The sequence below is a fragment of the Propithecus coquereli genome, unplaced genomic scaffold, assembly GCF_000956105.1.
Source record: "Propithecus coquereli isolate 6110/MARCELLA unplaced genomic scaffold, Pcoq_1.0 Scaffold7, whole genome shotgun sequence".
NCBI classification, from domain to species: Eukaryota; Metazoa; Chordata; class Mammalia; order Primates; family Indriidae; genus Propithecus; species Propithecus coquereli.
This window is the reverse complement of record NW_012153062.1, coordinates 13,912,305-13,932,941: the sequence shown is the minus strand read 5'-3', so window position 1 is coordinate 13,932,941 and position 20,637 is coordinate 13,912,305.

Below are 20,637 nucleotides of genomic sequence, written 5' to 3'. Positions count from 1 at the left end.
CATTCTACCCAGTAAACGTGCAACTCGCATTAATTAATTCAAGATTAATGAAATTCTTATTTAATCTTCATAACAATTCTATGCCTTAGGAACTGTTATCCCCATTTTACTGACAAGGAAACCGAGGCTTAGAGAGTTTTAATAATTTGTCCGGTATCAAGAGGTCTATCTGACCTCTAAGGCTATGCTCTTGACTCCAATAGACAATAAAAGGAAACAAGGTGAGGGAAGAATACAAGTTCCCCACCATTGGCTTTTAACGTTTAACAGAACTCATGCAGCTTTCCTTTGAACTTAAAGATATAGATCAAAACAAAACAGCCAAAAGAAATACAAAACACAAAGGGTATTCTTAAGTAGCTCCTTTTGCATAGACGGTCATAAGTCTTAAGACAAGTTTGAGCTGTTTTAAGTGCCTTAGTTGCCTTAGTACACTTTAGTTCATTGTAATACTAAAGTTCCTGCCTAATGGGAAGTACTGTGCATTCTAACCTGTACTGTACATAAATAAACAATGATGCAGAGAGAGAGAGAGAGAGAGAGAGAGCTCTGCATCCCTTGCCAGAAAGAAATTTAAGGCTCCACAAGCAGGCAGGAAGTGGGGATCTTACTCTCTGAAGAACTCCTGCTGCTGCCCAGGAGTGAATGCCTGGAATATTCCTATCTTGACTAGGAATGAGAGCCCCGTGTAAGTAACTTCTAATAAACTCATCTATTGCATCAAAATGGATTGGTCTGGGTCATTTCTTTGGTCTCTTGGCGCCATCTCAGTTTGGAGGATGGTTTTTCTCTACCGTCCCAGGATTTTCCTGAAACACAAGGCAATATAGGAAAATATATATCTTGCTATCTCAATACCACCAAAATGCATAAGACCTAATGGCACTGGGACTTATCTAAATGCAAATGCTTAGTGGTTCAATGACAAGCAGAGAAAAATCTAACTTTGTCTTCCTGTCAGAGTCAAATATAAACTACGAGTATGTTGAATGCTGTCTAGCTAACATACATGCTTGAAAATATAAAGAAGCTTCAAAAAAAAAATTGGCCTCTTAGAGAGTATCTGAATATAAATAATCTCAATAAAATAGGATTATAAGAGAAAAATCAAAAAGTGCAAGATCCTAACTTTAAAGGTGAAGAGGGTCAAGACTTCATCCCATGGTATATAGGGGGATGAAGGAAAAGAAGAAAGAAAGCAAAGGTGAAGAAGTTCTATTGGACTAAAAATACACAATAGGTAGAAGCAGCCCCTCCCCTAAAAGGCACATCCAGACCTTCTAGAAAAATGGTTGCATTCCAAGCTCAGTAAAACAGTCCGAAGGAGAAGAGAATCAAAATCAGACTCCATAGAATAAAAAGTGTAGGAATATGACAGAGAGAAGAAAAAGGAGACACTGGCCCACTGGAGATGTACATTAAGGACGTGGTTCCTGCTGAAAGTAATCAAAATATTTTACCCCAAAATGTATTTCCTTGACATATTTTGAGATGGCTACCAGAGAGCCATCAATCAGAACTGGCCCTACAAAGCTGTCTTTTGTGGGGAAACTTGCGTCTGTAGAGAATCTGCATTAATGGAGCCAAGCCTTCCCTTGTTCGAATCTAGGGAAGATTAACTGAGAGTCTTATACCATTAAAGGTCTGAAAGAAACATTTGCCATCTATTCGTTCTGAGGGCTGCTATCTGTGAGGTTTCATCTACATAGCACGACCACCTTTGCTAGCCAAGCCTCTTCCCTTCTCCCTCTCATAACCTGTCTTGCCACTAAAACCTGATTTGCCACCATAACCTGCTTTTGGCCATGCACTGAGCCCTCAGCTCTCATTCTTTCTGTAACCTCCAGATGACATATAAGCTTCTGTACCCTGTTATGGGGGGTTGGGTCTTCATTCTGAAGGCTTCTGTGTATACATGTTAAATAAATTTGTATGCCGTTTCTCTTATTAATCAATCTGCCTCATGTCAGTAATTTTCACTGAGCCTTCAGGGGGCCAAGGACTCCTCCTTGAGGAAAAAACATGCTGAAAAGAAACTGAACAGCCCTAGTAGTTCAAGAATACCAAATCCTGGGAGGGGAGTGGATATATCTTAGCGTTGGTAATTCCCTATGGTGGAGCTTAAAGGCAGCCACAATAAACCAAAGAGGGGTAGTAGTACTATCTTTCTCAAGCATGTGCCCAGGACTGCTACCCAGTAGTGCTGATACACACCCAGAGACTGAGAAAGGATCTCTTGGGAATGACATCTTCGGAAGGAAACTATAAGGGATGTTTTTATTGATTCCCTTTGGAGAAAGGGGAGAAGACGGGAGATATTAATGAATGAAATCTAAGTTTTCAATCATGGTTTAAGATACTGGAATGACTTGCTTCACTTAACATAATGTCCTCTAGGCTCATCCAAGTTGTTGTGAATGACAGAATTTCATCCCTTTTCATGGCTGACTGGTATTCCACTGTGTGTATACATACCACATTTTCTTTATCCATTTATCCACTGATGTGCATTTATGTTGACTCCACACCTTGGATATTGTGAATAGTGCTTCAGCAAACATGGGAGTGTAGATTTCTCTTCAGTGTACTGATTTCATTTCCTTTAGCTATATATACAGCAGTGGGATTGCTGGATAATATAGCAGATCTATTTTTAATTTTTTGACAAAAGCCCATACTGTTTTTCATGATGGCTGTACTAATTTACATTCCCACCAACAGTGTAAAAGAGTCCCCTTTTCTCCACATCCTTGCCAGAATTTGTTATTTTTTTGTCTTTTTGATAATAGCCATTGTAACTGGTGTAAGGTGATATCTCATTGTAGTATTGATTGGCATTTTTCTGATGATTAGTGATGCTGAGCATTTATTCACATACCCATTGGCCCTTTGTATGTTTTCTTTGGAGAAGTATATATGAGTCTTTTTGCTCATTGTGTAATCAGATTATTTGGTTTTATTTGCTAAAGAGTTGAGTTGCTTATAAATTCTGCATATTAACCCCTTGTCAGATGTACAATTTTCAACCACTCTGTAGGTTGTCTCTTCATTCTGTTGATTGTTTCCTTGCCTCTGCAGAAGCTTTTTAGTTTGATGTAGTCTCATTTGTTTATTTTTGCTTTTGTTGCTCACATTTGTGTAAAAATATCCTTGCTTGGACCAACATCATGTACTGTTTCTCCTGTGTTTTCTTCTAATAGTTTCATAGTTTTGGGTCTTACCTTTAAGTGTTTAATCCACTTCAAGTTGATTTTTGTATATGGTAAGAGATAGGGGTCAAGTTTCATTCTTTTGCATGTGAATACCCAGTTTTCCAAGTGAAATAAGCCAGGCACATTAACAAATACCACATGATGTCACTCGTGTGGAACCTAAAATAATCGATCTCATAGAAATTAAAAGTAAAACAGTGGTTACCAGAAACTGGGGAGAATAGAGAAAGGGGAAGATGGGGAGAGGTTTATATCAAATGACCCTTTTCTGTCCAGCTCCAAATAGTTGGACCAAGAGTGGGCTTGTAAAACCAAAGAAAATAAGCCATAGGCCAAGCCAGGGCAATCATATTTGGTTGAGAGTTTAAAGTAGAGGATACCAAGACTAAGTTTTTAGACTTGGGCACTTGATCTGGAAGGTCATGTGCATTTGAGATACAATCACCACAGACTAAGTAATTTATAAAGAAAAGAGATTTATTTGGCTCATGATTTGGGAGGCTGGAAGGACTATGATCTTGGGGCTGCATCTGGTAAGGGCCTTCTTGCTGCATTAAAACATGTCAGAAGGCACCACATGATGAGAGAGGACCAAAGTGTGCATGACAGAGAGAAAAAGGACACCAAATTCCCATGATAACCAACCCACTCCCACAATAATGGTATTAATCCATTATCGTGGGAGTGTTCTGCCTTCATGATGTAATCACCTCTTAAAGGTCCCATCTCTTAATACCACCACAATGGCAATTAAATTTTAACATAAGCTTTGGAAGGGACATTCAAATCGTAGCATTCTGCTCCTAGCCCCCCAAACTCATATCATTCTCATGTACAAAATACATTTCTTTCATTCCAATAGGCCCAAAAGTCTTAATTTGTTTCAGCATCAACTCAAAAGTCCACAGTCTCATCTAAATCAGATATGGTAAGACTCAAAGTATGATTCATGCTGAGACAAATTTCCTCCAGCTGTAAGCTTGTGAAGTCAAAACAAGTTATCTACTTCTAAAATACAGTGATGGGACAAGTCTAAGATAGACGTTCCCATTCCAAATGGAGAAATAGGCAACAAGATAGGGGTAACTGGTCCCAAGTAAGCCTAAAACCCTACAGGGAAAACAACTTTAAGTCTTAATGCTGGAGAATAATTTCCTTTGACTACATGTCCTGTAACCTGGACACTTCAGGGCAGGGGTTGGGTCCCCAAGACCTCAGGCAGCTCCTCCACCCCCATGTCTTTGCTGAGCTCAGCCCACACTTCAGCTCTCTTGGACTGGACTTTCATGACTGCAGCTCTCCTAGGCTGGAGTTGTATACCAGTGGCCCTACAGTGCTGTGGTCTTGGGGATGGCCTCACTTCCACAGCTTCACTAGTCATTGCCCTAGTGGAAACTCTCCATGGCAGCTCTGTTCCTGTAGCAGGCTTCTGCTTAGGCCTCAAGGTTGTTTGTGACAATTTTTGAATTCTAGATGAATAAAGTCATGTCTCCACAGCTCTTGCATTCCACACACTGACAGAATTAGCATTACATATACGTCACCAAGGCTTACCACTTACACCTTTCAGAGCAGCAGGTCGAATTGTATCTCTGTCTGCTTGAGCCATGGCTGGGGTGGCCAAGGAGCACTGTGCTGAAATGCAGGAAGCAAAGATCTGAAGTGGCCCTGGGCACTGAGCCCATGGAGGTACCCTGGCCCATCCTCCAAAATCAATCTGTCCTCCTAGAGCTCTGGGCCTGTGATAGGAAGGGCAGCCTTGAAGATCTCTGAAACTCCTTCAGGGTCTTTCTCCCATAGTCTTGATGAATAGCACCTGGATCCCTTCTATCCATGGTAATCTCTTTAGCAAATACTCACTTGGCCACACCCTTCATATTGTCTCCTGAACACACTTTTTAAAATCTTTACATTGTCAGGCTGTGAATTTTCCAAATCTTTCCCATTTGCTTCTCTTTTAATCATAAATTGTGTCTTTAAGTTGTTTCTTCCCCTCACATCTCACTGTGGCAGTAAAAGTAGCCACGCAGCAGCCTGAATGCTTTGTTACTTAGTTATTTCTTCCACCAGATATCCAAGTTCATTGCTCTTAAATCCTGCATTCCATAAAGTCCTAGGACATGAACACAATTCTGCTAAGTGCTTTGCAACTATATAACAATGATGGCTTTTACTCCAGTTTCCAATACCTTCTTCCTCATTTCTGTCTAAGACCCCATCAGAATAACCTTACTGTCCATATTTCTACCAGCATTCTGATCACAACCACTTAAGTAATCTCTGAGAAGTTCCAGACTTTCCCCACAGCTTTCCACTTCTTCTGAGCCCTCACAGAATCACCCTTAGTGCTATGTTCACAGCAATCTAGGCTTTCTCTAGCTCACTCCTCCAAATTCTTCCAGCCTCTACCCATTACTTAGTTCCAAAGCTGCTTTCACATTTTCAGGTATTATTACAGCAACAGCCCCACTTCTCAGTAACAATTTTCTCTTAGTCTATTTTCCACTGCCAAAACAGACTATTGTAGATGGAGTAATTTACAAAGAAAATGTATTTATTTGGTTCACAATCCTAGAGCCTGGGAAGCCTGTAATCTAAGAGCTGTATCTGGTGAGAGCCTTCTTGCTGTGTCAAAACATGGCAGATGGTATCACATGATAAGAGAGACCGAAAGAGCACAAGACAGAAAAAAAGGGGGCCAAACTTCCATGATAACTAACCCACTCCCACAATAATGGCATTAATACATTGCCCTCATGACCTAATCACCTCTTAATACCATCACAATGGCATTAAATTTCAACATGAATTTTGGAGAAGATATTCAGTCAATAGCACAGCCGAAACACTTTTTCCAATTGAATGCATTAAACATACTCTGTAGCAGGCACTGCAATGAGCCAGGAACAATAAGGAACAAGACAGTCTCTGCCCTTATCTCATAGTTGGCTCTGCCCTTAGCCCTCTTCTAAAAACATTTTTAGATGACTTTTGTGAGTATTTGGAAGATACATTTATTAGATTTGTATATGACAAGCAGGTGAGAGAAATAATAGATCCAGCAGAAGATGAAATTGGCACCCCAAGGGATCTTGAAAGGCTGGTGTATGTGTTAAATCAAATAATACTAAATATAATAAAAATAAATATAAGATTCTTGATTCTTCCCTTGTATCAAAACAAAACAATACACAATGGTCATCATAAAGATATAAGTTGAAGGTAAATATGGTTTAGTAGCAGATGATATAGAAAATGATCCAGAGATTTTGGCAAAAATTCAACATGACTAAACAGTGTGATTGGCTGGAAAAAAATCAGCCAATACAATCTTGACTTTTATGAACAGAAAATACACTAGAAAGAGTGAGGAAATAGGCCTATTCCATCCTGTGTTAGTGGTCAAGGCACCACTTTTATGAGAAATACAGGAAGAGTGGAAGTATATAGAATAAATTAGTGAGAATGCAGATGGCTCCTGAGACATCATTCTACTGTGGAAGGAATGGTAGAAAGAAATGAAAATGTTCATCCCTGAACAGACTCATTAGGGACAGGATGGGTGCCTGCAAATATATAAAACATGGCTCTGTGGAAGAGGGTCTACACTAGGTCTGTAAGAGGCTTATAAGCAGAGCTAGGATAAAGGAATGAAAAATCGAGTGAGCCAGATTCAGCTTAAACTAAGTGCAAACTGTGTTAAAATCTCTTGCCATGACCTATGAGCACCACAGGACCTACCCTGGGCTCCCTCTGCAGCTACATCTCCACCCCTCACCCACCCACTCACGTTTCACCCACTGTTCTTCTTCCTATTCCACAAACTCACTAAATTCAACCCCACCTCAAAATCATGCGCTTGTTCTCATCTGAAAATCTTTTGATTTTCTTGCACATATCTGCCCCCTTATCATTAAGGCCCTCAGTATTAAAGTAATTACTTATGAGAGGCCTTTCCTGGTCACTCTATTTAAGTTAGCATCTCCAGTCGCTCTCTAACACAACACACTATTTTATTTTCTTTTAGCACTTACCATTATCTGGTATTATCTTCATAAGGGAACATTGATTTTTGTGACTTGTTTACTGATGAATCCCCAGTCCCTAGCGCAATGCCTGAAACATTAGTCATTCAGTAAATATTGGTTGAATGAATGAATCTAAAAGATGACAGGATCTGCCTACATAAGTGTTTGAGTGCAAAGCAGAAGCTTGTTGAGAGGGCTGTGGTAGAAGGAATTCATGCATAGATTGAGGATGATCTTAAAATCCATTTCAGTACTAAAATTCTATAAGTACAAAATTGGAGAAGCATTACAGTTATGCTATCAGTTCAGAGAGATATGATTAATGAAGACTGGAACAGTCAAGAAGCTTTCAATGAAGAGGTGGAAATTGAGGGCTCTTCAAGAATGGGTGGAATTTAGACCTTTGGAATAGAAGGAAAGACATTCTAGAAGAAAGGAATAGCATGAGCACAGTCTCAGGGGCGACCTATGTACCATATGAAGAGAAGACAATTGCAAGGAGCTAGGCTTGACTAAAGCAGAGGATATGGTTTGGGAAATTGAGAAGAATGAGACGGCCAGGTAGAGGGGGGCCACAAAGCAAGGTGGGACCTTAGAGTCAAGCAAGGAGTTAAACTCCATGGGCAAAGCCTGAGCATTCTTGAGGGGGTAGAGGAACACCAAGATGAAGGCAATGATTAAGGAAGTTAATCTCTGGCAGGGTCTGTCTGAGCCTTATAATTGATTTGAACTACATCATGTCCCTTCAGCTCTAAAACAGTTTAATCTTTTTTATTCTATTCCATTTTAGGAGGCTCTTACAACAATTCTGATGTGAGATGATGAGGTCCTGGCCCAGGCTATTAACAAGGGAAACAGAAAAAGACCAATGTGAGAGACGTTTCCCAAAAACAGCTGTTTGGATTTCGTGCCTAAATTAATGATATCTATAGTTATTTCCATAATGGGAATCCAACATACAACAGGTACTCAATAAATATTGGCTTATTTACCTTTAAAAGATCATATTATTGAACACTGGAAAGCTCTCTGCAAGATTTTATGTAAGAATGGCAATGGATTGGCATATGCTCTCTCATTCTGATTCTTTTGTCACCAGTGTCCTGCAGGTGACTAGCTCGTCACAGTCAGGTGGAAAAGATGTCCTTTGTTGTAAACAGACAGCCCCTGTGACATATATGACTGTGACTTTATTAGAATCGTGTTCCATACACACCAGCTGTTATAACCTGATGTAACCAGACCAGGCCTGTATGAGGCAGCACCATAAAGGGATTCATATGATTTCTTATCATCTCACCAGCACTTATATGGATATAGTTCTTTCCAATTAATCACCTTAAAAGCCCATCCCCTTCTCTCATTCTTTCCATCCTTTCTGACATTTTTCTTCAGAAAAGGCTCTCAGAAGCCACAAACCAGACAAACAAGAAAAATGTCTCATCACTCTGTAGGTAGAGCCCATGCCATGTGACTCTCTGCCAAGCTCCCTTTAAAGTAGCAACACAACTCCCCGCCTTAGGCAGTGATGGCTAGAGACCAAGATCCGAGCTGTCCCTAACCCAACCGGCTCCTCTTTCCTTCTCTTTCCACATGTCCCATGTATTTCTAATACTGCTTGATTTTTTTTGTTTTTGTTGTTTCCCCATATTTTTTGCAAAGCTCCTTGAAGGAAATGTTAAATATATAATAGTGTTATTTGAATTAATTAAGCATGCCACCCCATGAAAGCCAAATTGAATTTGGAAGGGAGCATAGTACAGTGTAACAGCTCTGGAATCATACAGCCTGGCTGCAAACCTGGCTCTGCCAGCCTTCAGCAATTACCAGCTGTGTGACCTTGAACAAATTACTTAACCTCTCTACGGCAGCTTTTAAACTGAAAAACAAAAAGGTTAATAATAGGATAGTCTATTAAAACATTTAGTTCAGTGTCTAGTATATAAAAACTTTATCTTCCATTTTAAACTGCCAGAACAATAATAAATATTAACTATGTCAATTAATCACATTAATTCAGAGGTTGAAGGAAAGCAAATGCTCTGTCTGTACCACATTCTGACGACTACTCAATTCCATGAAGAAGTTAGTTTCACAGATTAGTGTAAATAGAGTAAAGAACTGAGAATGTTATTTATTTGAATTGTTCCCTTTATCCATGTTGATAGTGTTTCCTCAATAACAGACAAATAAATAAAAACCAGTCACTTTTTGCTTTATCTCACACTTGAGGCATCAAGAGGAAATGAATGGAAGAAATATTCTCAAGGAAGAGGCGGCTACAAGCATAAGCCTTACAAACATCCATGATCTTCGCGAACGCTGTCAGTAGGAAAGTCCCTGATATGGCCTTTAGGAGTCGACTAAAGGGTGCTGCTGCAATTATTTGCGGATCAAACAGGCCTGAGGCCATGAGTGCAGGGTTTTGTGAGGTTGCAGGTACAGTTCTGGCACTATCAGCATGTAGCCTCAGATGATTTACTTACTCTCTCAAAGTCTTGATTTTTTCATCTGTAAAATGGAGAAAACGAAGAAAAATAATATATGTAAAATTCTTACACAAGGTAAGCAGACAGTGTATATTGCATCCCTACCCGCTTAGGGCAATGTTAGCTGAATAAGACTGTGTGTTCTGATCAGGGTTTCTAGGCTGCAACAGATAAAGTAGGAGGTGCTTTGATACAAAGGAGGACTTTGTATCTGGGTATTAGGCAGTCAGGTGTTCAATAAATATTTGATCATTTGTTTTGGCTTTAATGGAAGTACTTTGTGTACCTGACACCTAGTCTAGGACCTTCTTCATAACCTTTGTAGATACAGAAGCCACCAGTCTCCTAGGTCTACACTACGGTATCCTGATCTAATCCCAATATCCTGTCTCTATCATTCACCACTGTTTTTCTTCATTTCCCATAGTATCAGGAAGTTTCAGGTGGTTTGACAGACGAGCTATCCACAGAAGGCAATCTTTTTGATATATTTGGACTGTGTTAAGTTTCCGCAATGTTGAAATTATGACTGTAGGGCTGGAAAGTATTTAAAACAGAATTGAAGGAGAGGTGTAATTTAAATGATTGTCCTAAACAATAAATTGATATCAGTATCATATATCTACAATCTTCAGAAAAGGGAGCTGTTCTCCTCTGTTCCATTTTGAGTGAAAAGACTACTGATTGATGAGGACCATGGAGAACTGCTGACTTTGGAGGTAGGGTTGGTCTGAGCAACTTTGGGTCAGCCAAATGACCGAAGAGGGTAGTTTAGAGTGAGGGGACAAAGTGGGAAAACGAAATCCTACCCTTTCATGTATGTATTATGGGTGGGAAATATATAATGTAAATTAATTTTGAAAATCTTTATCACGTAGATTAATTTTTTACACTTTTTTAAAATATAATTTAAAAATTATTTTAAAATTTTAAAATATTAATAGCTTTTTTCTTTATTAAAAATATATGTTCACTGGGAAATAGGATACTGATAAACAGAAAAAAAAATTCAAAGTACTTCTGCAAAAAAGCAGAGCAGTAGTTGGGCTGGGGGTTGGGGCAGGTAGAATTGATTAAAAGGGGCATGAAGAAACTTTTTGGGGAGATGCAAATATTTAATGTCTTGATCGTGGTGGCGGTTGTTGTTCCAAGTGTGTATACATTGCCCAAATTCATCAAACTGTATACTTAAAATGGGTCTATTTTATTGTATGTAAATTATACCTCTATAAAATCAATTAATTCCTTTTCAAAGTGCTTCTATCATGACCCATATAAAATTACTGTTAATATTCTTATGTACATTCTTTTAGATGTTTTTCTATACATCTATATGTACATGTATGTATTTGTGTGTTTACACGAAGAATGGCATCGTTTTGGATCGAATATAACTGGTTTTTACCTATTTCAATTTTCTATTCTCTTTTCTGAAAGCTTTTACCACCAAAAGCAACTGCCCCCACAAAGCTTATTACATAACACCAAGGGAGAAAATTGCTTTGGGGAGAGAGAAACAGGAAGCTATTTTGACTTTTACAGCCTCCAGGATCTCATTATTGATGATTTAACAACCACTGCACTCTTAACAGGCAGAGTGTTGCTATATAAACATTGTATAGCAACCTTTGCTGTGGGGAATTTAGTGGCAACTGACTGCCGACAAAACCTTGGTGGCTCCTGCCATTACCCTTGACTTTGTCACATCTGCCTCTGAAAATGTCATTCCACCTGTATGTTTGTGCCTGTTACACAGCCCTCCGTATCTGCAGTTTTGTCAGACACTTTAAAGGAGAGGACAACAGAACATTCTGACCACTTCATCCAAAGCTATCATTTTCAGGGGGTTGTAATTCTGAATCCCTGAGAGCCAGCTTAATCTTATGCCCCAGGAATAAGGAAGGAGCCAGAGAATGTTAAGGCAAAACCACCCCTGCAATTAAAACTGATGTCAGTCTAAAGTCCCGATTGCAGGGAAAACAGCAGCGTTACCACCTGGGTCTTGTCTCTGCTCTTGTGGGCTCATATATGCATGTGTGTGCAGGTGGGCTAGCCAGCCAAGAGAGGTCATACTTTCTCCTGGGGGAGTTAGACAAAGATTCTAACTATGGAGTAATCTCTCTTTGGGGTAACTGGTTCTTAGAAAGCAGGAAAAGAAGATGTAAAAATCTAATCACCTTTGCCAGAGACAAAATAATTTGGCCCTGCTGACAGAAAAACAAAAACAAAAACCAAACACTGGCTAGCATCTGCTGACGACTCAGGTCTACACTCCTCTGTAGGAAGGAGAAGTGCCTGGTGACCAGGGACAGACTGGTCCAAGCTGCAGGGCTTGCCAGTTGTGTCCCTATATCCAAGAAATCAGACTCTGCCACTAACCTCAGCCCACTCCTGGGCCTAGCTGGGGACCTGGAGGCAGGAAGGTCCAAGCTGCTTTGGGTCAGGGCTCTGCTTTGGTTCAGGCACCTAAGTGGCTGAACAAGCTGTCTCTGTGTCTGCGTCTGCACTTTGGGGATGGCTGGAGCTGATCTCAGGTCCTCACCCAGAACGTTTATACAAAGTGAAGGCAACGCATAAGAAGCAGGAAGTCTCCAGGCACATTGACGACAGCAGAGAAGTAACACATGGCATGGTGGAGAGACAGAAGAACTCTAAAAGCACAGCTGCCTGTAGCCATTTAGCATCAGGCTGACAGCCTATGCAGTCCCATGGGCCTTAGTCGCTGCTGAGGGCAGGGGTGCTGGCACAGCATTGGGCAATGATTGATGTTCAAAGCGAGACATCAAGAAACGGTTAAATTGTATTTAGAACATATTGCTTAAGAAGGCAAAATACTACGGAAAACATTTTGGAAAAATCACTTTCCAAAATAAAATTTTTTAATTGGTATTGAAGTTTAGGTTATATTATATTGGTTATTAATTGTACCTCCACTTCAAATATTAGATATACTCCAATGCTAAAAATCCCATCCAGAAAGAATTGATTTTTATCTAGATGTTCTTTCCAATATATAAATGTATATACACATACATATACATACACACACTTGTACACACCCACACATATATGTATTATTTAGTCATATCCCACTACTGGTTATTTTAGATCCCATATCTTCCTACCTCTTCCTGGACCTGAAACCATTATTTATCTCCTCCCACATCTTCGGCCACTTGCTCTGCTAGGTCTTTCTCTTCGGCATATACACAGCTTCAAGTCTCTCCCACCTTGAAAACAAAACCCTCACCACCACTGTCCTGGAACTCTAGAACATTTTTTCTCACTCACAGTCCAGGCCACGAGGCCCTGGTCCTGGTGTACAGCCCAAAGACCACTTTACCTCTACTCTTACCAGCCTCCCTTCCCCCAATAAGGGGGAGAGAAACAGGAAAATTTCTACCAATTGAGGAAACCCCTCTACAAACCGTAGCTCAATCATAAGTAATTATTACTCTGTATTAGAATTGTTCCTTTTTTGGCCTCCACCCTATGTTCTAAATTATTTTAAAGTTCTTATCTGATGATTTTAATGTCTAGGTAATCTATTAATCTGCTTCTATTATCTGCCCTTTCTCTTGATTATTAGCCACATTTTATTGTCTTGTCACATATCTACTAATTTTTTATTGTATGTCAGACATTGGGTATAAAAAATATCATAAAGATTCTAAATGCTACCTTCTACCAGAGAGGGATCCCATCTTCCTCTGATAGGCAGAGAAGGTAAAGGGTTGGTCATTTCAATTACATGAGAAATTGAGGTGGGTTGGGTGGGGATTACAGTTTTACTAAGACTCGCTCTGCCTCTGATCTGCCCCTCTTCTAGGGCATGGTACTTCTGGGCTTGTGACTGTGAGCCTTGGAGTCTTCACCTCCTCAGCCCTGAAAGACTGCAGGGGATCCAGAAGTTCCAGCCCAGATGTTTAGCCTCCTCATCCCCCACAGCTTCAATATCTGGCAAATGTCTTGAGGAAAGACTGGAGGTATTATATTAACATATTTGATGCAAGCTTTCCAGAAGGCCTGTTTTCTAAGCATTGCAAGATGATGGGAGATAGATTTCACTCTCTGTTAGAAGGTTTTTCCTAGCTGCACGTCCTCCTGCACAGTACCAGAAGTCAGCAAATGTGTTATGGGAAAATCGGTCATGTGTTTGGGTTTCCTTCTTCCTATTTCTCACACCATCCCTTTGTAACCGCCAAGAACTTGACTGGTTTTTCTTTGCCCCAGCAGAGGCTCTCTGTCTAGGCAAACCCTTCAACCCACATTCAGAATCAGCACACAAGCTGGTGACAAAAAAAAAAAATCACAGTGTCAATTCACTTTGGAAAGGTTCTACCATCTCTGAAATTTTAGTTCATCTAATCCTCCTTAGCACTCCCACAGAAAACCGATGCCTTCAAAATGTGATTTCCGTCATTTACACAGGTTACCCTAGTTGTTGCACTGGGAGTGAGAGCCTCCCATGGACCACTACTACATCTTACCCAGAAGTGGCAGGCTCATATTCGCACTTTTAAAGATTTCTTGTGATACCTATCTCAATATTTTGTGCATAATACACAATAACTTGCCATGTGAATTTTTAATTAATGAATAGAGACATCATTTTTCCTAGTAAGATAGTAATATTTTACATAAATTTAATGTTTAATGGTAAACAAAATATCCTCAAGAAAGAATGTGGTCTATATTCAATATTCATTTAATTCTTACAATACTTCTTACAAGGGAGTTATAATAATGATAAGGAAGATAAAGATAGCTACAAATTACTGAGTACTTACTATGTGCAAAGCATTAGGCTAAGTAGATATTAGCACATTTACATATATCAGCATATATTTTCATGCATTAAGTTACTTACACGGTACAATAAATTGCGAGATAGGTATTTCTTTCCCCACTTTCATGAGGAAATGGGAACTGGGAAAGGTTAAGTGACTTGTCTACGTGCTCAGAGCTGGTAAATGGAAGAGTTGGGATCCAAACACAGTGTGTTGAGTTCCAGTCCAGGATATTTCTCACTGCACTCCAGCTTTTTGTCAGGTATGATGTCACAGTTTTCCACAGGATTTAATTAAAATACCTAGGATTCTCCAACTTATAACCTTCCCTAAGCACTACGTAAATATAAAATATAATAACGAATGAGCTGTCTCAAGATGATACCAAAAACACTTAGAAGTAGGGTGAGGGACTTGGCTGCCCCTTATCAATAAAAATAGTTTTGCCTTATTTAAATGACATTTCATTGTCTGGTCTCAGATCTGGGTAGCAATAATAAATTGTCTTAATAAAAAGAATGATTACTTAGGATTAGGATGTATCTGTGGCCAGGGTAATGAGTAAACTGAACTTTGTAGGAATTAAACTTATTACTTTGACTTCATTAGTACCTCACTCTGAATCTTTGAGTTCTAGCCACAGAGCGAATAGATCAAATTGCACTTTATAATGGAAAAATATATGAGTAAAAATGAAAGCTATCTCATTGGTCTCTTTAAAACTCATCACTTTAAAAAATAAAAATCTTAATATTACAAGTTAAATTACTTGCTGTCATTTGGAAAAAGAAAGATTTACTGAAAAAAAAAATCGGCCATTGTAGAAGCCGAGTGAATAAAATGCATGCTTTTGGGTGCGAAAGTAGATGTCTCCTTATTCATTTATTTCTCTTAAAATGCTTACAGAAATATTTTGATGCCAAGCTCCCATTCAGGGTACAACTGAGATGAGAGTGTAGTGAACCGGCAGAGTGTTTAGTCATGTATATTATTAGATAAGAATACGTATGTATCATAAGCTTTAGTTAAAGCAACATCTCTAATTCTTTCCTTATAAAACGTGCATCAGAAATAAGTGGTATAAACTTCTCCTCACCAAATAAGAATTTCAGGAAGTAAAAGATTATCAAATCAGACCTGGATTCTTTATTATTTCTACCTATGAGCTATTATTATTCTCAATGAGTAAGTGGAGTAATTATTATAAACAGTATAATACTTTCAGAAAGAATTGTCTTCATTTCTATACCTCCTATACATGTATAGATTTCTCTCATATATATATATAACATAGATATAAATATATGCATTGGCTATGCACACACATATATATGTGTACATATACGCACATAGGTTTTACATACAGTAGATATGCCTCTATAGCCTTTATATGTTTGGATATACATGAGTCATGCTAGGTCTTTCGTGTAAATTATTATATAAACATTTCTTGATCTTTCAAGGTGTTTTCAAATTCATTTTGTCATTTCTTTTTCATAGAAATGTGTGATGTTTATAAGAGAAGAAATCATGGTGCAAAGAGTTAAGTTAAATGTTCTGTCCGAGATCACAGAGCAGAATCCAGATGAGAGCCTGGTCTCCTGACTCTTCCTTTTCAAGATGCTGCCACCCTCACTTGATAGGCTGAGTGTGAGAAGGACACCATGTCCCCATTTCAATCTCCTTGAATCAATTTACTCAAACTAAAGGTCATTTTAGACAGAAATCCAGTTCAACTGATTTCTTTCACTGTATTGACCGGCTTCAATAAAATGAGCAAATCAGTGTCTTTGTTTCTGTGTCACATAGGTACAGCCTAAATACTGACCAGGTGCTGTAATACCAGCCTCCATGACCCATTTTAAACCCCATCTCCTGGATTAAACACCTCTCTCTAATTAGAAAGTGATTTAAAGGAAGGACAGAAAAGATGAAAAGACAGCGGATGACCCCTTCCTAAGCAAACACTTTTCAATTACAAAGGCTAAAAAATGCTGTGTTTAAAAATTGCCACCACGTGGGAGCAAACGTATCAATCGATCATTGTTTTCCCCCCCTGTTGCTAGGATGCGATCTATATTAAAAGATAGTTGTTGCCTTGGAGAAAATCTCCCAGAGCAAAGCAGCAGTGCTCCCCCTGCTGACCAAGAAGCCCAGGCTGCTGTTTCTTTGTGTTGCTTTGTTTTGCTTTTTTTCAGTTTAAAACAAAATAAACAAGGCAATTAGACATCTTTAATGAATAACTCTGTACTTTACCTGAAAAATTGTATTCCAAGGATATTAGAAACCTATTTAAACGATACAGGACATTTTCTTTCCTGCTGCGTACGATGAGACATAAGGCAAATCCTGACCAAGTGCCAGGCTTCTCGCAGCTTGGGGCTGTTTCTTGTTTCCTGCCTTTTAACTCAGGGTGAGCCTAGTAACTAAGACCTTTTTCATCTAGATAATTTAAGGTCTTTGGGTGCCGTTTGAAGTTTTGAAACGGCCCTGGACAGAAAATTGCTTATAATAGTAACTAGTGGCTTTTGCAAATCACGAGTTACTTATAATGAAGGAAAAGGAAAGAGAGAATTCCATACAGGTCTTAAGTTTCTTGCACCATGAGAATTACTTAATGCATCTAACACTAAAACTGAGAAGCAGTAGGGGTGGCCTGGTCAGGTTATGGAGGGGTAGCTGAGCTCCACTGAATGTGAGGTGTCTACAACCTGTCCAGTTAGCTATTATTGGAGGGAGTAGAGTTCAGGAGAAAGGTTAGGGAATGGAGTTATGGATTTTAAACTTATCAACCTATATGACCTATATGTCAGAGGTGGAATCATAAGTATGGGTGAGATCATCCTAAGACAGAATGTACAAAATGAAGAGAAGAGGACTGAGCATGTAAACTCGGGAAATATCACCGATATTTAAAGAATAGGCAGAAGAGAAACCATTAATGCAAACAGACAGAATGCTCAGATATTTTGAAGGAAAACTAAGAGAAATTATTATCGGATTGAAACCAAAGGAATAGAGAATTTTAAGAAATAAGAAGTCAACAGTGTCAAAAACCAAAGAGTTCCAAGAAGGATGAGAACCATCGGCTTTGTTATTTGGCAGGTTCCTGGTGACCCCAAGCGAGTTTCAGTGCAGTGGTGGGGATGAAAGCTCAACTTTAGTGGAAGTTTAAATGATCAATGGTAAAGTAAAAGTAATGAGGATAAATAACACTGTTATTTAGACTGACTTGAACATGTTCGAAGGTTAATGAGGAAGAGCCAATGAAGAGGGAGAGACAGACAGACAAGAGAAGAAATTGTTGGTTCAACCAGATTCAAGGGAAGTTGGGAGGGAGGAAAGGATTGACAGCACAGGTTGAGTCTTGGAAAAGAGTAAGAATACATTTTCTCCTGGGACAACTGGAAAGTAGAAAAGGATGTACAAGTTCCTTTTGACCGGTAGTGGGTGATTTCAGGAGGACAGCACTGACATGAGGGCAAGGAGACTGGAAAGGGTTTTATGCTGAGCAGTTGCTGTAGAGGGAAATGAACATCAAACCAACTAAAAATTTGTAAAAGCCTCTCTGGACAGTGTAGAGGGAACAGTAAGATTGGAAGTATAAATCTGAAGGAGACGAGCGAGTGGTTTTCTCCAGCAGCAACAGATAAACCAAAGGTATGAGAAGGAAGAACTAGTAATTGGGTGGAGGGTAGAGGGGTCAGGCTGACAGCTTAGGAAACTAAGATGGGGTCCAGAGACCAGAGAGACCTGCAAAGCCAATTCAGGGGGAGAGTGCCCTGAGAGAGGGAAGGTAGAGGACAGAAGCTGGAATCTGGAAGAGGTTTGTAGAATTCAGGATCTCTAGGATGGAGCAATTCTTGGTCTGCAGGTTGCAGAGGGAATGATCAGGTGGCTCCCTGAGACACAGTAAACCAAGAGCCTGATGCCACCCTTGTAGAGTGTGGGAATATGAACCTAAAGATCAGGTTATAGTAACAATAAAGATGGGAATCTCTAATAGGCTCCCACTGCATAAACCCCTACTATGTACCTGGCACTCTATGGGGGTAATCTGCTCATTTATTACAATTCTCACTTATTTGTTACCACCCTATGAGAAGTTAGTATTACTCTCACTCTACAGAAGATGAAACTGAAGCTCAGAGTGATTTGCCCAAGGTCGCTCAGCCAGTAAATGACAAAAATGGAACGTAAATGCTTCCCAGGCTATAAACTCCATACTATATAGTTCTGTGCTGTGTCCCCAGCAGCTAACAAAGTCAAGCACATTTTAGGAGCTGAAAAAAATTGTCAAAGAAGGAAGGAAAGCAAAGCATAAATTCATAACAAAAAATGTAGAAAGGAAGGAAGGGAGGTCTTGAAAGCCCACATGCTTTCCTCTACGCACTAAAGGGTGTGGTCTAACAGGAGGCGAAATCTAATTACCAGTTGTAAAACAAGAAGGAGCCCTCCAATTGCTCCCTTTTCTTCCCCCACCATTAAACACAGGGCTTTATTTTTAAACCAGAGCCTAAGCTAAATTAAGTTTCCTCCATCAAGCCTTCCCTGTTATCTTCTATCTGTCCTAAATTGTCATATTGGCCACGTAAATAAAACAATCTGTTCTTCTGTAACATGGACCTTTCCAAAAACTATCGCGACTATCAGCTTCATGCTAATCCTTCCTCTGCTCCCATTAAAGTAATAAAAATGAGTTTAGATTCCTCTGAGGACAGAGACAATCGATATGAAGGGAAATTCAGCAGGAATTTGCTGGTCAAAAGCTGAAGTGAGAATGAGAAATGCTTTGTGTCTTGGCAAACTCACAGGGAAGTGCTTTCTCACCACAGTCATTGGAAAGGAGAACATTTTCACAAGTCTCTATTTTTTCTAAATATTTTTAAGAGTGTTCTGTTGTAATAAAAGAAAACTTAGCACTTATGTGCAGGCTCTTGGAATATTTTCAAGGACCCTCATCAATCAACGCAGCCTCATGATATTCACTGATGCAAAGTGTTGTTCAACCTGTGACTGCGGGGGGTCGGCGGGGTTGACACCTCACCTTCCAAGTAGGTTGGGCGCAGGTAGATAATGGTTTTAAGTTCATGAGAACAGAGATCAGACCTCTAAGGGAAGAAGGAAGTATAAAGTGAAACTTTTTGGCAATCTTCATCTAGCAAATCAGGCAGTTTTCAGAGGTCCTCTGTGGAGTGAAATATCTATGTTGACTCCAGGCTCTTCTGGGAATTCAAGGGCGATGGGGACTCATCGCCCATTCCCCCCGCCCCCCAGCACAGCTCTACTCTTACTCATTATATAAACTAGGCTTCCAACTAAGGTTTCTTTTAAGCAAAGCTCATGCTGATTATAAAACAAAACCAGATCAGCTCTAAGGCTCTTTCTATAATAGTTCTGAAAACATATACTATGATTATAATTCTATGGAGCAGCTACCCCAAAGATGGAATGCTGCCATTTGCTGCGGTTGGAGAAGATCCATAAGGATCTGTTTGTTCAAAAATCTATAAGATTCTGGATGGAGGATTGAAGGGGGAAAGACAGCTAGGAGTGCTCTGAGGAGGAAGGGGTCTACCAAGTGACCCTGAGGGAACATCAAGGAGACAAAGGGCAAGGCGAGGACGTCAGGGCATGCAAGGGAGAAGGGCTTTGAACAAGGGTGTGGAGTGTTTGAGAAAATTCCACACTGTAGCTAAAATTGGCCCTAAACCCAGTGTAGGCAAAAAGCTGGATTTCTGGTATCCAGGGAAATGTAATTAAGGGAACACAGGTGATAATCCTTCCTAGAATTGACAGAGATATCCCACAAAGTCTTAGATACTAGGTTTGTGTCAAACAAACAAGCCTGGTTCATTAGAGGGAATCAGTATCTATAATCATACAAGGTAAGATAAATGTTTAAGAATTTTGGGAATGGATGGGAAGTGGAAGGATAAATGAAAATAGATCCTTGTCTATACTAAGCCTGAGGAGGAGAGAAGACAGTGATACTAAAATCCATGCTCAATAAAGAAACGGTGACGTTCTGTACATGTTTGTAATATTTTATGCAGCCAGGATTGGCTTTTATTTTATGAATAATAATGCCTAAGGACAGGGGTAAAGCTGTTATTAG